At 35.0% G+C, this 14,747-nt stretch overlaps 1 pseudogene; it reads left to right on the top strand.

The window, feature by feature from the left end:
• The first annotated feature begins 3,378 nt into the window (after positions 1-3,378).
• Positions 3,379-4,163, top strand: LOC101956109 (sodium/potassium-transporting ATPase subunit beta-3 pseudogene; annotated as a pseudogene).
• The last annotated feature ends 10,584 nt before the right edge of the window (positions 4,164-14,747 follow it).

Here is a 14,747-nt window from a genome sequence, read left to right as displayed (position 1 = left end):
GTCAATATATTTAGAAGTATTAAAATTATATGAAACATGTTCTCCAAACACAATGGAATAAAATGTAATATTAATAACAGAAGGAAATTAAGGAACTCCCCAAACATGTGGAAATTAAAAAACACCTGAATGACTAATGAGTCAAAGAGAAAAAAACCCAGGGCAAATAGAAAGAATCTAAAAGAAAATACAACATCTCAAAATCATGTGATGCAGGTAAAAGAAACTGGAATTTTTTTACATTTGTAAATGCCTTTATGAACAAAGAATAAATCCTAAATCAATAACCTAATGTCTCACCTTGAGGAACTAGTAAAACAAGAGAAAATCAAACCAAACATAAGTGTAATTAGGGAAATAATGAAAATTAGAGTGGATAAATTAGAGATTAAAGAATTGTTAGAAAAATTTAAATGGGGGGAGGTTCATTGAAAAGATCAACAAAAATGACTAACCTTTACCTAGGCTAATGAAGAAAATTAGAGAGAAGGTTCAGATTACTAAAATCAGGAATAAAAAAAAAGGGGTATTACTATCAATCTTTCAGAAATAAGAAGGTTCATAAGAAAATACTATGAATAATTATATGTCAACAAATTAGATAATTTAGGTGAAACTGGCAAATGCTAGGAAGTCACAAACAAATGAAAAGAAACTTGAAAAAAATAAAAATTTAAATAGATTTATATATCAAGTAAAGAGGTTGAAAACTGCACAGCCACACCCCCACACACCCTCACACCCTCACATTCTCATACATACGCATGCAGAAACATGCGTATGTATGAGATGATCTCACTGGTGAATCTACCAATGTTTAAACAAGAATCAACACTAATCCTTTGCAAACTCCTCCTAAAACAGAAGAGGAAACATTACTCATTTATGAAGCTAGGATGACCATGATAATCAACACATCACAAGAAAACTATAGACTAATATCCTTTATGAACATAGATGCAAAAATCCTTAACAAAATACTAGTAAAACATAAGTGAGCAATGTATCCAAAGGATTACACATCATGACCATGTGGGATTGATTCTGGAAATTATGTGAAAAACTATCAAGGTAATACACCATATTAACAGAATAAAAATAAAACCAGTTGATTCTTTCAGTAGGCACAAGGAAAGCGTAAGAGAAAATTTGATATCCTTCTGTGATCAAAATAGTCAACAAACTAGGAATAGAATGGAAGATTATTAGCTTCACAAGGAGCATCTGCGAAAAAAACACAGCTGACATTGTACTTAATTGTAAGACTGAAAAAACTTTTCTCTTCAATGAGGAACAAGACAGGATGTCCACGCTTACTAGATCTATTCAACATTGTATTAGGAGTTTCAGTTAGGGCAGTTAGGAAAGGAGAAAAAAAATGACACACCGAATGAAATGGAAGAAATAAAACTAGCTTCATTCCCAGATGACATAATCTTGCATATAGAAAATCTTTAGGAATTCACCAAAAAATCTTTATTCAAATTAATGAATAAATTCAGCAAGGTTTCAATTACCTAATCAATATATAAACATTAGTCAAATTTTATCAACTAGCAATTGACCATCTGAAAATAAAACTAAGAAAATAACTTCATTTGCAATGGCATCAAAAGCAAAGATTTAGAAAGAATAAAATATTTAGAAATAAATTCAGTAGAAAAGTAAAAAACATAAAACATGAAATGTTGAAGGAATATAAAAGAGATCTAAAAATAAATGGAATGATACCAATATTCATCGGTTAGAAAATATGATATCATGAATATGGTAATACTTCTTGAAGTGATCTAAGGAGTAAAGCATCTTTATCGAAATTCCTGCTAAATTTCTGTAAACATTCACAAACTGATCCTGAAAGTAATTTAAAAAAATTAAAATCTCAGAATACCTTCTCTTTCCAAGAAGAACAAAACTAGAGGACTCACATTTTATGATTTTAAAACTTACTACAAAGCTACAGTGATCAAGACAGTATGGAATCAAACTGAGAGGAAAAAAAAAAACCCTCACATTTTTGGCCTTTGATTTTTGACAAAGAAGCCAAGATAATTAAAGGAAGGAAAAATTGGGTTTTTCAACATATACAACTGGGTATCCATATGTTAAAGAATGAAGTTGGTCCCTTTCTTCATACCATATACAAAAATGAAAATGGATTAAAAATCTAAATAGTAGAGCTAATGTAAAATTATTAAAAGGAAACAGAATTAGGTGTAAATCTTTGTGAGCTTGGATTTGACTGTAGTTTCTTTTATGTGATCGCAAAAGCACATAGGTTGAACTTAATATTAAAAACTGTTGTGTTTCTAAGGTTTCTAACAAGAAAGTGGAGAAACACTTCACAGAGTTAGAAAAAACATTCACAAATGTATATATTTCTGTATATAAACATTCACAAATGTATATAGTTACCTTTTGTTTGCTGCTGTAACTAAAGGATCTGACCAGAACAACTGTGAGAAGGAAAAGTTTATTAGAAGAATCATTGTTTCAGAGTTGTTAGTCTGTAGAAGGCTGGACCCATTCCTCAGGGCTGGAGGTGAGGCTGAACATTATGACAGGAGAGTGTGGTGGAAAGGAAGCAGCTCACATCACGGTGATCAAGAAGCAAAGAGAGAGACTCTAGCTCCAGATACAGAATATATACCCTATAGCTATGCCCCCAATTAACCACTTCCTCTAGCCACACTTCATTGCCTCTAGTTACCACTCAGTTAATCCCATCAGGGATTAATTCACTGATTGGGTTAAGGCTATCACAATCCAATCATTTCTCCTCTGAAGCTTCTTGCATTGTCTCACACAGAATCATTTGGGGGACAACTCACATCCAAACCATAACAACATCATATATATATTAAACATTTTTATCATATATCTCATAGATATGATAGAGAACTGGTATCAAGAATATATAAAGAACTCTTGCAACTCATCAATAAATAGATAACTCAATGAAAAGTTGAACCAATGACATTAAAATGGGTATTAGCACATGAAAATATTCTTGATTTCATTAGTCATTAATACAAATACAAATCAAAACCTCGATGATATACTAATAATGTTGTATCTTTAGGACAGTAAAATGAAAAATATGGACAATTAACAATCAAGAAAGTAGAGTCTGGAATTCTCATACATTGTTGGTAGGAATGTATAATGAAGCATCTATTTTGGGGAACAAGGTTGACGCGTAAAGCTAAACACAGAGTTGCCTTTTGACCAAATAATCCCACTACTAAGTATATACTTGAAACAATTAAAAACAGAGTTGGCTCAAGCGATCAGTCATGTGCCCTTCACCACCTTTACAGGGCAGTGCTGCCAGATGCCGGGATGCACTTTTGCACTCCTTGCCATAGCACACACACCATGACAAAGAGTGAGAAGCAGTCATTCACCCAGAGCCTGGCCAAGTGGAAGCTGTTCATCTACAACCAGACCACCAGAGGCTTCCTGGGGTGTACCGCCAGGAACTGGGTTCAATCTGGGTTTAATCTCACTCTTCTAATATTTAATGGGCCCTGGCTGCACTCTTCTCATTCACACGGTGGCAATGCTTCAGACTCTGAATGAGGAGGTTCCAACATATGGTGATATGATTCCTAGTGCAAAACTTATGGTTCTTCCCAAACCAGTGACTACGTTGGAATACACAGTGCATCCGATCCAAGTTCCTAGGAAGGGTATGTTAAAGACCTTAAGAAGTTTCTAAAATCATCTTCTGTGGAAGAACAGAAGAATCTTGGAGTCTGTCCTGATGGAGTATTTTTTGAACAGAAGGGTCCAGTTGATGTTGCATGTCAGTTTCCTATTACTTTAAGCATGCGATGGTATTAATGATCCTGATTTTGGCCATTCCAAAGGAGAAACTTGTACTTTTGTGAAAATGAACAGAGATGAAAACATAGCAATTGTAGAAATGTATCTTAATCTTGAAGATATAGACTTAAAGTATTTTCCATAATATGGCAAAAAAAAAAAAAAAGCTGTTTGTGGTTATCTACAGCATTAGTTGCTGTCCAGATCATCTTTGGATCTAATTGTACCAGAAATGAATAACAGTTGAGTGCAAAATGGATAAATCACCCCACTTAACAAATAAGGATGATTATGGCCAGTTTTGGAGATGAGTTGTGTTCAAAATCATAGCATGAGCATAGTATGAGTAGGAGGACTCCACAGAATAAATGTGTTGTCTGTCTTCATTTTGAATCAGCTGAACCTGCCATTCGAGAATTATGAGACCACTTTGGAGAGAGGTGTGTGACATAAGACACTGGGGTAACATTGTAAGTGTGCTTCATGTCCTCTAATGTAACTGCTTGTTAACTCTGCTGCCCTGAGCCAGTGTACAGACACCTGATAGGGGCCAGTAAACTTCTGATTCTGAACACATAGGATGGGGGTCCTCTTTTTATGTGGTTTAATTGCAAAATGTCTAAAGCTTAATATGCTGAGCTAGGTAAACATTTTATGGATTTAACACTGCTTAATTTTCATATCTTAATGCCAACAAAGTTTTAAGTATAAAATGGTACCTAGCTGTAAACAATGTATATGAAGAAATTCTGTGTGTGAGTAGGATAAAAATAGAGGTGAATCTTAAAATGTTATCTTGGAAAAAAATTAAAAACATATGTCCATAGGAAAAAAAATAGGTTCAAAAACATTCATAGCATCATTGCTCTTAATAGCACAAAAGTGGAAATAACCTTCATGTTCATCAGTTGATAACACATGAGCAAGATGTAGTAGATCCATACAATGGACATGGACATTCTTTGGTCATAAAAATGAATGAGGTACTTATTCGTGTCACCGCAGGGATGAATCTTGAAAACAGCAAATTCTGAAATAACTAGTGATGGTAGGATGACTTTGTGACTATGTTAAAACTAGTGACGTGTACATCTAAAAAAGGGTGACTTTAAGATTACATGAATTATATGTTAATTTTTAAAAAGTTAACACTCATCCTTTCTCCTGGCTTGTGCATGGAAAAGTCTGACTTTCTCTTCCGGAGTTAAGTGAGAAAGCAAGATATTCCATGTCACTGGTACTTCACGGAGATAAGGAAGAAGTCAAAAAGGAGGCCATATTTCAGCACATTGCCAATAGAACCTGGAAAGAGCAGGAGAGAATTTAGAACAAATTGCCTCTGTAGTGGCATCTTATATAACTCAGCCCAGACTGTAGTCCTGTGGTTTTATACCACCTTTCCTTTATGGAAAGGCTGAGACAGCCTTGCCCTTCCTCTCCAGTGCCTCCCAGGAAAACACCTGGTGATTTCGGAATTGCCTGGGGATCTTGTCAAAGTGCAGATTCTCAATGAGTAGATCTGGGCAGAGCCTGAGTTTCTGCATTTCTCCCCAGTACCCCTGGGATGGTGCTGCTGTTGCTGTTGCAGGGAACACACTTTGAGATGTAAGGCTCAGGGCAGCCTGCAAACAGGAATTCTGCTTATCACACTTTAGAAGAGAAGTGTGGACCAGGTTTTGAAGGAAGAGCAGATGCATTATTTACCAGGGCATGGAGTGATATTCCTGGTAATTGAATGGAATGGCTCAAAAGTGGAGCTCTATAAGACAAGTGCAAATGAGTCTTAAGCAGACTGGTTCAGCTTTACTAGAGATAGAGACATAATGGTGGAAAGAAAGAAAGAGGAGGTCAAGGAACTTCAGTAGTCTTTGTGTGACATTTATACGGGTCCCCCTCAGCCATCAATTTTGAGACTGTGCCTGCTCTGCATCACAGTTGGTCCGTGAACTCTTCGTAGATGTCCTCCCAGCCGTGCAGTCCAAGAGGAGATTCTGAGGCTAAACACATTTATTTATTTGACTTAATTTTAAAATGCTTACTTTTCTTCTTAATGTAGGACACATGATTCCTGCACTTTTAAAAAATGGTTACATGAGGTTTAGGATTTTGTAAAAAAAAATTTGGGTCTTTGAAACGATGATTTCCAATGCTGACCGTGCATTTGGATGATCTGAGAAGCTTCTTAGAAATTTCAGTGACCAGGTCTCATCCCTGGATACTTTGATTTGGCAGACCTGAGATGGGGACTGGGAAGCAGTATTTTTAAACAGCTCCCAGGTGATTTGAATGTGCAGCACCTGCTCTCTGATCATTATCTGACCTGACTCTCTCAGCAATGGGCTGCCCAGAGGGGTAAACACTGAGCTTCCATGGCTCAAAGAGTCAAAGGTATAAATTATTATCTGTGCCTGACAGATTTCATTAAAATGTGCTTACAGACTATATAGTAGTGGTCAATAGTTGTCTGTGAAGCCATAAATAGGCCCACTACCCACAAGGAATATTAGCTCATAAAACTCACACTTGCAATTTTTAAAGATGGACATTGACAATTTATAAGAAACACCAAGGAAGTAAATGAATCTAGCATTTTAGAGGAGTTTTCTCCTTCTTAAAAATATTGGATCAGTTGCTTTGAATCCATTTGGAAAGAAGCTTTGGCTTAAGAGGTATGGGGCTTTGGCAAGAATCAGAGAAGCCCAGACAGCCACGCAGACAGATAGTTTTGGTATTCAAGAGCTTTCATGAAGGGCTTTATTTTATTGTTGTATCTTTCAAACTAATTCAATTATTTTCCTTTTTCTTAGTTGTTGGAGGATAATTTTTTAGACCTAGTTTTAAGAGTATAGTTCCATAAATGAGTACAGTTCTACTAGTGTATCCAACCGTGTAAATATCATCCCAATCTAGATATTGGACATTTCCATCATTCCAAGAAGAACTTTCTGAACTTTGCAATCAGTTCCTCCCCACCTCTGCCCTAGGTAACTCCACTGGTCTCTTTTCATCTGAGTGAAGCCAAAAATATATACTTTTGTATGTCAGGCTTGTTCACTCAGCATGATATTGTTGAGGTTCATTTATGTTATCACATGAATCAGTTGTTTGTGTTCTAATTTTTATTATTAAATAGTATTGTGGATGTACCACAGTTTTTGATTTTTAAATTTTTTAAAAAATTTATGTTTGTTCTTTTTAGTTATACATGACAGTTTATTTTTGTATCTTTGAAACTAATTCAATTATTTTCCATTTTCTTAGTTGTTGGAGGATAATTTTTTGACATGTATTTTGACATATCATATATTCACTTCCCATTCTTGATATATCACGGTTTTGTTTTCTGTTTTAAATTGTTTTACCTGTTGGTCATTTGATTTAATTTTAGTTTGAAGCTAGTATAAATAAAGATGTAAGGAGATTTATTTACAAGTCTGTTTGTGGAGCTATGTTTTTATTTCTTTTACATAAACAACTGAAAGTGTAATTGTTAGGACACATGTCATGTGGGTCAGATGATTAATTTATAAGAAACTCAAATTGATTTCCAAAGCTTTTTCATTCCCACCAATAATGGAAGACAATACCAGTTGCTAAAGATGTTTAGCAATATATACCAACACTTGTATTGTGTGCCTTTTAAATCTTAGTCATTCTGCCTGATTTGTAGTGATATCTTCTTGTGATGTTATATTCCATTTTCCTGATTACTAAAGACAAAACAAATGTCAGCCCCACCTCAAACCATACATGAATATTAACTAGAAATGAATTACAGACGAAAATGTGTGTGACCCTGAGGGTAGGAACATATTTCTCATGAAACTCATAAAAAAAGCACATGCGTATGAGAGAGAAAAAGTGATTATTTTAATTTCATCAAAACTTAAATCTTCTGCCATTTGAAATATAACATTAATTATGTTTTGAAAAAGTCACAGACCAGGACACACTATTTCAATGAACACATTTAGTAAAAACCTTTTATCCAGAATATATAAGCAATATGTAGAACTCAAAAACGGAAAATAAATGCACTAATAAAAAGGAAGATAAAAATATTGCATGGGTACTTTAAAATTTGTACATAATTTTACATAAGTGAATAAATTTGATCATGTGCCTTAAAAAATCGTCTTTATTATTACAATTTTGTTTGTTTCTACTTCATCTCCTTATTCTACTTATATTAGTACCCAGCCTTAATCCCCTGGGCACTGATGGTAACAACCTAGAAGTATTTCTCTACTAATTTAGTCATATGTCACACACAAAAACACTTCTTGTCCGTTTCAGTAACAAAATGAGAACATGCTATATTTACATTTCTACATCTTGTTCTTTTCCCTCCAAATTCTTCCTATTGACATTGACTCATTCATGGTGTATGTGTATGCAGTATGCATTTACCATAAACTAGTTAGCCATTTCCTTTTCTTCAAATTTCTCCACTCAGTAAAGCAATAAAACTTCTTACATATATCTTTACTTCTTGAAATTTTATTTTTGAGACTGAAATTTCTGCCAGATTTTTTTTTTTTCCTTAAAAGACAATGCTCTTTTCCCACATCTCAAACAGTGATTGATTAGGACCAAAAAAATCTGGTGCTAGATGACTGGGATTCAATTTCTAGCTCTGCCATTTGTTAGCTGTGCCACCTTGAACCTCAGATTGCACATCTGTAAAAGGGGAATAATAACCCTTGTCTCATTCAAATGAATTAACACCTGCCTAGCATTAGTGCCTGGCATATAGGAAGTGCTGCAGAATTGTTAGTTATGCCTAAATTCATTTCACAAATGTTGAATAAACACCTACAGATTTTTTTTTATAGACTCCAGGGGTATAATAGCGACTAAAACTGACAAAAATATCACTCTCCCCATAGGACTTTCATTCAGCAGAAAAATCTATTAGTAGGGTTTATAGTATAAAAATACTTTTGTTGTTCTAATAAACTATTCAACTTACTATTTCTTTTGATTTGCATTTTCCTGGTTAGAGGTGCATTTCACTTGTAAATTTGATGCTTTGGTTTGTACATCTACATATTAATTAGTTATGTATGTATGAATTAGGCATTTCCTCACTGAGACCAAAGAACCTGAGAAGTACAACTTAGAGGAGGAAAAGTTCATAGTTATTGAGATCCAGTCCTTGGTTGGTGGCCTCCATTGCTCTGAAGAAGTAAAAAGGAACATCATGGCTCAAGGGCAGAGCAGAGGAAAGCTTCTCACCTCCTGGTAGCCAGAAAGCACTGAGAGAGGGAGGAGCCAGGGGGATGAGCTATAACCCCCAAGGGCACATTCCCAGAGACCTACTTCATCTAGCCCCACCTACCCACAATTACCTCCTAGTATAGGCACCCTTTCAAATTTTTAATCCATCAAATGGATTCATCCACTGATTAGTTTACAACTTTCATAATCCAATCATTTCATTTCTGAACATGCCTGTATTATCTGTCACATGACCCTATTAAGGGGAAACCTCATATTCAAACCACAGCCATGTATTTTTATGTAATTTTTAAATCCATTCCTTAAATTTTCAGTTGTTTCTCTTCTGTATGAATGTTAATGATTTTCAGTGTGTTACTAATCCTTTTTACATAAGTCTAAGGAGTGTCTATTAACTTTGTGGATAGCATCTTTTGTCATGGGAAATTGTTTTTCATTGTGATACAGTTAATCATTTCCATTATTATTTTATAGCTTTTAGACTAAAAGATTTGGCTAGGTTTCATTGTACCTGCTGTTCCAGAAACATTTCTAACAAAACTTTAACTGTTTAATTTTTCACATTTAAATCTTTGTCTGAAATTGATTTTTGAATATGGTGTCACAGAGTTTCATTTCTCTTTTACAGATAGAGTCAATTATGCTGATCCTGTTTCTTAAATATTTTATTGTTTTTCTATAAAATTGAAATGAATACTTGGCATCATATATGTAGTGTAGCTTCCACTTCTGAATTATTTATTCTATTTACAAATCTGTTCTTATGCCTCTATCATATTGGTTGATTGATTGTACTTATTTGGGGGGATGTGTTGATACCCAATGAGGTTCATCTTCTCTTACTTTCTTTTCCAGTTGCACTGGTACTTCTTGGACATTTATTTGTCTGTTTTGACTTTAGCATGATTTAGCCTAATTTTGAAAATGCAAGAATTCTAATTGGAATTAGGTTAAATTTACATATTAATTTTAAAGAATTTATATTGTCTTTCCTTTTGAGAACATGGTATGTCTTTGGTAGGATAGAATAAAAAGAAATATTTTAAGTGAAATAAATATACCTGAAAAAACAACACTTTCTGTTGAATAGTAATATGATGTTATTTTTGTATTTTTAATCTATTTCATAACTCTTTTCTTTAAGTACTGAACTTTTCTTATTAAATTTGCTCCTAAGCATTTTAAAGATTTTTGCTGACATTTTAAATGAACTAAATTTCCCATTTCTATTTCTAGGTGTTACTGGTACATCAAAGAATATTTCTTGATGTTTTGATTTCATCTTGTACTCAGTCATTTTCTAAAATTATTCTGGTGGTTTATGTCAGATTGATAAAGAAGATAAAACTTTCTTCTTTTTCAGTTTTTATATCAGTTATTTCATGCTATTTTACTACTGTATATGTTAAGACCTCAAAGAAAATATAAACATTAACAATGATAGCAACTATCTCTGTCCAGTTCCTTTTAAAAATTAAAATTGCTTTATTATTTGATGTTCAGTATAATATGTTGTTTTTTAGGATCTAATATTTGTTATATTTAAAATAGTTCTTTTTATTTTTCTTATGTAATGTTTTAATAGAATGGTTTGTGCATTTTAAATTCCTTTTTTACAATCAATGGATGTGATTTTTATACTATAACATGTTAGTAAGTGGTTTATGTGGATACATTACTTGATATTGAATACTTCTGCTTTCCTGGAACAAGTCCTACTTAATCATAACATGGGATTCTTTAGTTCCAAGGTTAAGTGTGTGTCTATACTGTAGATTCTCAGAATCTTTCATAATCTAATGATCCTTTGACTGCTAAAAGGGGTATTGAACAGGAACACTTCCCAAAAATTTTCTTTAAGCCTCTTTATTGAGGTATGATGGACCTATAAAACCTAAGTATATTTAATGTATGCAACTTGATATGTTTGAATGTAAGTATGCACCCCACCATTAAGATCTTGGGCCTACCCAAATTCTCTCATATCTCTTTTGCTTCTATTATTTTCTGTGTATGAATGTATGTGTATGCTTGTGTGTGTGTGTGTGTGTGTGTGTGTGTGTGTGTGTGTGTGTTTTGTAAGAACTTTCAATATAGAATTTACCCTCTTAGAAAAATTTAAGTACACAGTGTCTGTTGTTATCTATAGGCATTGTGCTGATTACTAGATATTTAGAACATATGTATCTTACGTAACTGAAACTTTGTAATCTTTAAGTAAATTTGATTTCAGAGCCCCTTTCTGGTGCAGAATGTTAGGATTTCTCAGAATATAGTTTGGAAAACGTACCACTGAAAAGTACTGTTGTTATTAATAGTCCCATCTGCATACAGTCTAAGTGGCATCCTGGTTTTGAGTCTTTTCAGAGGAAAGGGATAATGATCCAAAGGGGAGCTCTCATATCCATTCATGGCAGTACCATCCCATTTGTTTCTACAAATGCTTTTCTTTCTTAACCTGCATGCTAGCAAAATCAACTTAATGTTCTAAGTACAGTTGTGATCATTCACCTTGAGTAATAGCTACATAATAAATTATATACTTTTGGTTAATGTTTTAAAGCATGACTTTTGGCTTGGCATAAAGTGTTAAATATCTTTTCCTCCCCAAGGTCACACAACTGGAAACCATCAGAGTTAGCATTGAACCAGTTTCATACCTTTTATTCCTTACTACAAGGCTTCAAGGATAGAGGAGACAGGTTTATCAAACCTAAGAATACCAGGTAAATGAGTGGGTGAAATCATAGTAGACTTGTTTCGTCTAATTGGCTTGATAATTATTTCTCCTAGGTGTCCAATCTGATCCCACCATATCTTTACCCTTCTCACCAGACCCACATAAAACAAATATTAGAAATATGAGCTCTAGAGTAAGTGCCATCATGAACAAATCATTTAATCTCACTTCCTATTTACTATGGACAAGTTACTCAAATCTTTCTGTTTCTTGGCTTACTCATCTATGAAGTGAGTGCAATAATAGTAATATCTCATAGATTTTGTTTGGATTGAGTGATGTGACGCTATAGTAGGGCAGAGTCTGTAACCTCGTAAGTGTCTAGGGTAAGCTGGTCAACATCATTATGACTATTGATAGCTTTATTCCAGCAGGGACTTTGTCAATAGAGAAAAATATAGGAAGTAAATTCTCCCTCCTCATGCTACACTCTTAACCAAGCTAAACAACTTTGCTTTTTTTTTTTTGGTCATTTGTCATATAACAGGATTTGGATTATTTGTTCTCTTTCTAGTTTGTCAGTAATCCTCTTAAAGGTAATTGATTAGACGTAGCCCCAGATAAGAGAGTAAACCCCATACTTCTCATTATAGAGGCTAGATTTATAGAGGATCAACCCTCTTTCTACCCCTTATTTTTCTCCTGTGCTGGGGAAAGAACCCAGGTCTTGCACATTCTAGGCAAGTGCTCTGCCATTGGCCTACATCCTCAGCCCTTTGTCTTTGTAGCAACCACAGAACTCATATATCAGCAGCTCTCAGTAGGGAAGAAGTGAAGGGGATTATTGCCATATCCAAATATTGATATGGCATATGCAGTTTGATTGAATATTCTCAATAACATGAATATGATGAATTTAAAAATCTCTTATACAAATTAGAGAGTGCTTTAGAATCTTCCTGGCTGGTGGTGATGTGCTAACTCTCCAGCCACACCCACAGGCTGGTGCCTACTCCAGTTGTGCCTAAAACCAGAGTTGTTTTTATTTCATTTGTCTGACCACTAGACAGTAAGCAAATAGTTCAGAGAGGTGCAAGAGAGAAATCTATGAATCCCCAACCTTCATAAGTTGACCATTGTCAGTCAGCATTTTTGCTGTGGTGACTAAAAGACCTGACCAGAACAATCATAGAAGAAGAAAAGTTTATTTGAGGGCTCATGGTTTCAGAGGTCTCAGTCCATAGACAGCAGGTTCCATTCCCTGGGGCTCTAGGCAAGGCTGAACATCATCATTGTGGAAGAGTGTGAGGGAAGCAGCTCACATGATGATCAGAAAGCAGAAAGAGAGACTCCACTCACCAGATACAAAGTATATACCCTTAAAGCCACATATCCCGTGGCCCACCTCCTCCAGCCATACCCTACCCACCTTCAATTACCACTCAGTAATTCCCACCAGGGGATTAATGCATGGATTGGGTTAAGACTTTCATAACCCAATCATTTCTACTCTACACCTTCTTGCATTGTCTCACACATGAGCTTTTGGGGGACATTTCATATCAATCCAGAACAACGATGTACAGATTTCTGGTCACCCTAAGTGAGATGATGATAATGGGATTCCAATTCAGTTTTTGGTAAATTAAAACTTTAATTGAACCAGCAGGTTATTCTGTTAAGGAAACTAGCTGGACATATTATTTGCCTATATTGTGGTAACTAAAGTTGGTACGCCTGGGGTTTATATAACCTGCCTATATTATATCTATTTGATCCAGGTTTCTTCTCTTCATGCTTACATTCAGGCTGTGAAGGTTGGGGATTAGTCTTAATAATTACTTGAAATCATTGATGCGACTGTGTCCCTGTAGTATGCTGTTTTTAAGTCTTTGGGGTATAGACCAAGGAGAGGGATAGCTGGGGCAAATGGTGGTTCCATTCCCAATTTTCCAAGAAATCTCTATACTGCTTTCCATGTTGGCTGCACCAATTTGCAATCATTCTGATGTTGTACCCTTCCCCTGAAACTCATAAACAGGAGGAAACCCCTAGGTATTACAGAATAAGAAAATAATAGTTCCCATTTATTGAGTGGCTACCACATGCCAGAGATGTTTCTGTATATTTCTCTAGAAGGCAAGATTCTGTGTACTTGTCCAGGAAATCAAAACTCAGAGAGTCTCAATTTATTCCTCAAGTTTTCACAACTGGTAATCAGCAGAGTTGGGATTCACATGCACACCCTTCTCCCTCTATAGTTCTGCTGCTAATCATTTTCTTCTGTGATACCATAATTTGCCTTTAAAGAGGAAAAAAATCCATAAATAACTAGAAAACAACCAACTTGTGACATATAAAACATGCTGTATTTAAGAATTATGCTGAGCAAAGTTAATGACTGTTGCTTCTTGATAGAATTACAAGGTTAATGCACAGGAGGAGGTGTTGGCTGCAACTCAGCTTTATCTGAAAATAATTCTCCCTTTCAGTTGTCACGTAATGCAGTTCTTTCACTTGGTGTACATTGGCTTTTTAGCTTCTCTAGTAAGTTCTTATTATTGACAGAAGGAAAATCCAATTTGCCTTAAGTGTCTTTTGCAGGAAGCTAACTCCAGACCCTATGAGCCATTCTCTGAGCAGATTTCTATCACTTCTGTCACTTCTGGCCCTGGGATTTGAGGAGACAGCTCCTCAGCTGGGGATGGGGACTAGCACAGCCTCTGCTCCAGTGCAGCCCTTGACCTCTTCACTAGCTCATTCCCGAGAGCCTGAAATTCTCAGTCTCCCCTCCTCTTCATGTACCCAGCTTACACTTTAAGATCTAGTTCAAGGTTTTTTTTTTTTTTCTCCATAAAGCTTTGCTCAAAAATAACCCAACAAAAATAATCTGCATTGAGTTCCTCTTTTCCAAATTATTCATTCATGCATTGCTGGAATCATTCAACTTGGCATTTGGTCATTTCCTATTCTCTTTTAGATATTAGTGCCCTTAATA

Source organism: Ictidomys tridecemlineatus, chromosome 10 (assembly GCF_052094955.1).
Source record: "Ictidomys tridecemlineatus isolate mIctTri1 chromosome 10, mIctTri1.hap1, whole genome shotgun sequence".
Lineage (NCBI taxonomy): Eukaryota > Metazoa > Chordata > Mammalia > Rodentia > Sciuridae > Ictidomys > Ictidomys tridecemlineatus.
Note: the sequence above shows the minus strand (reverse complement) of the source record. Positions and strands in the feature narration are given on the sequence as shown.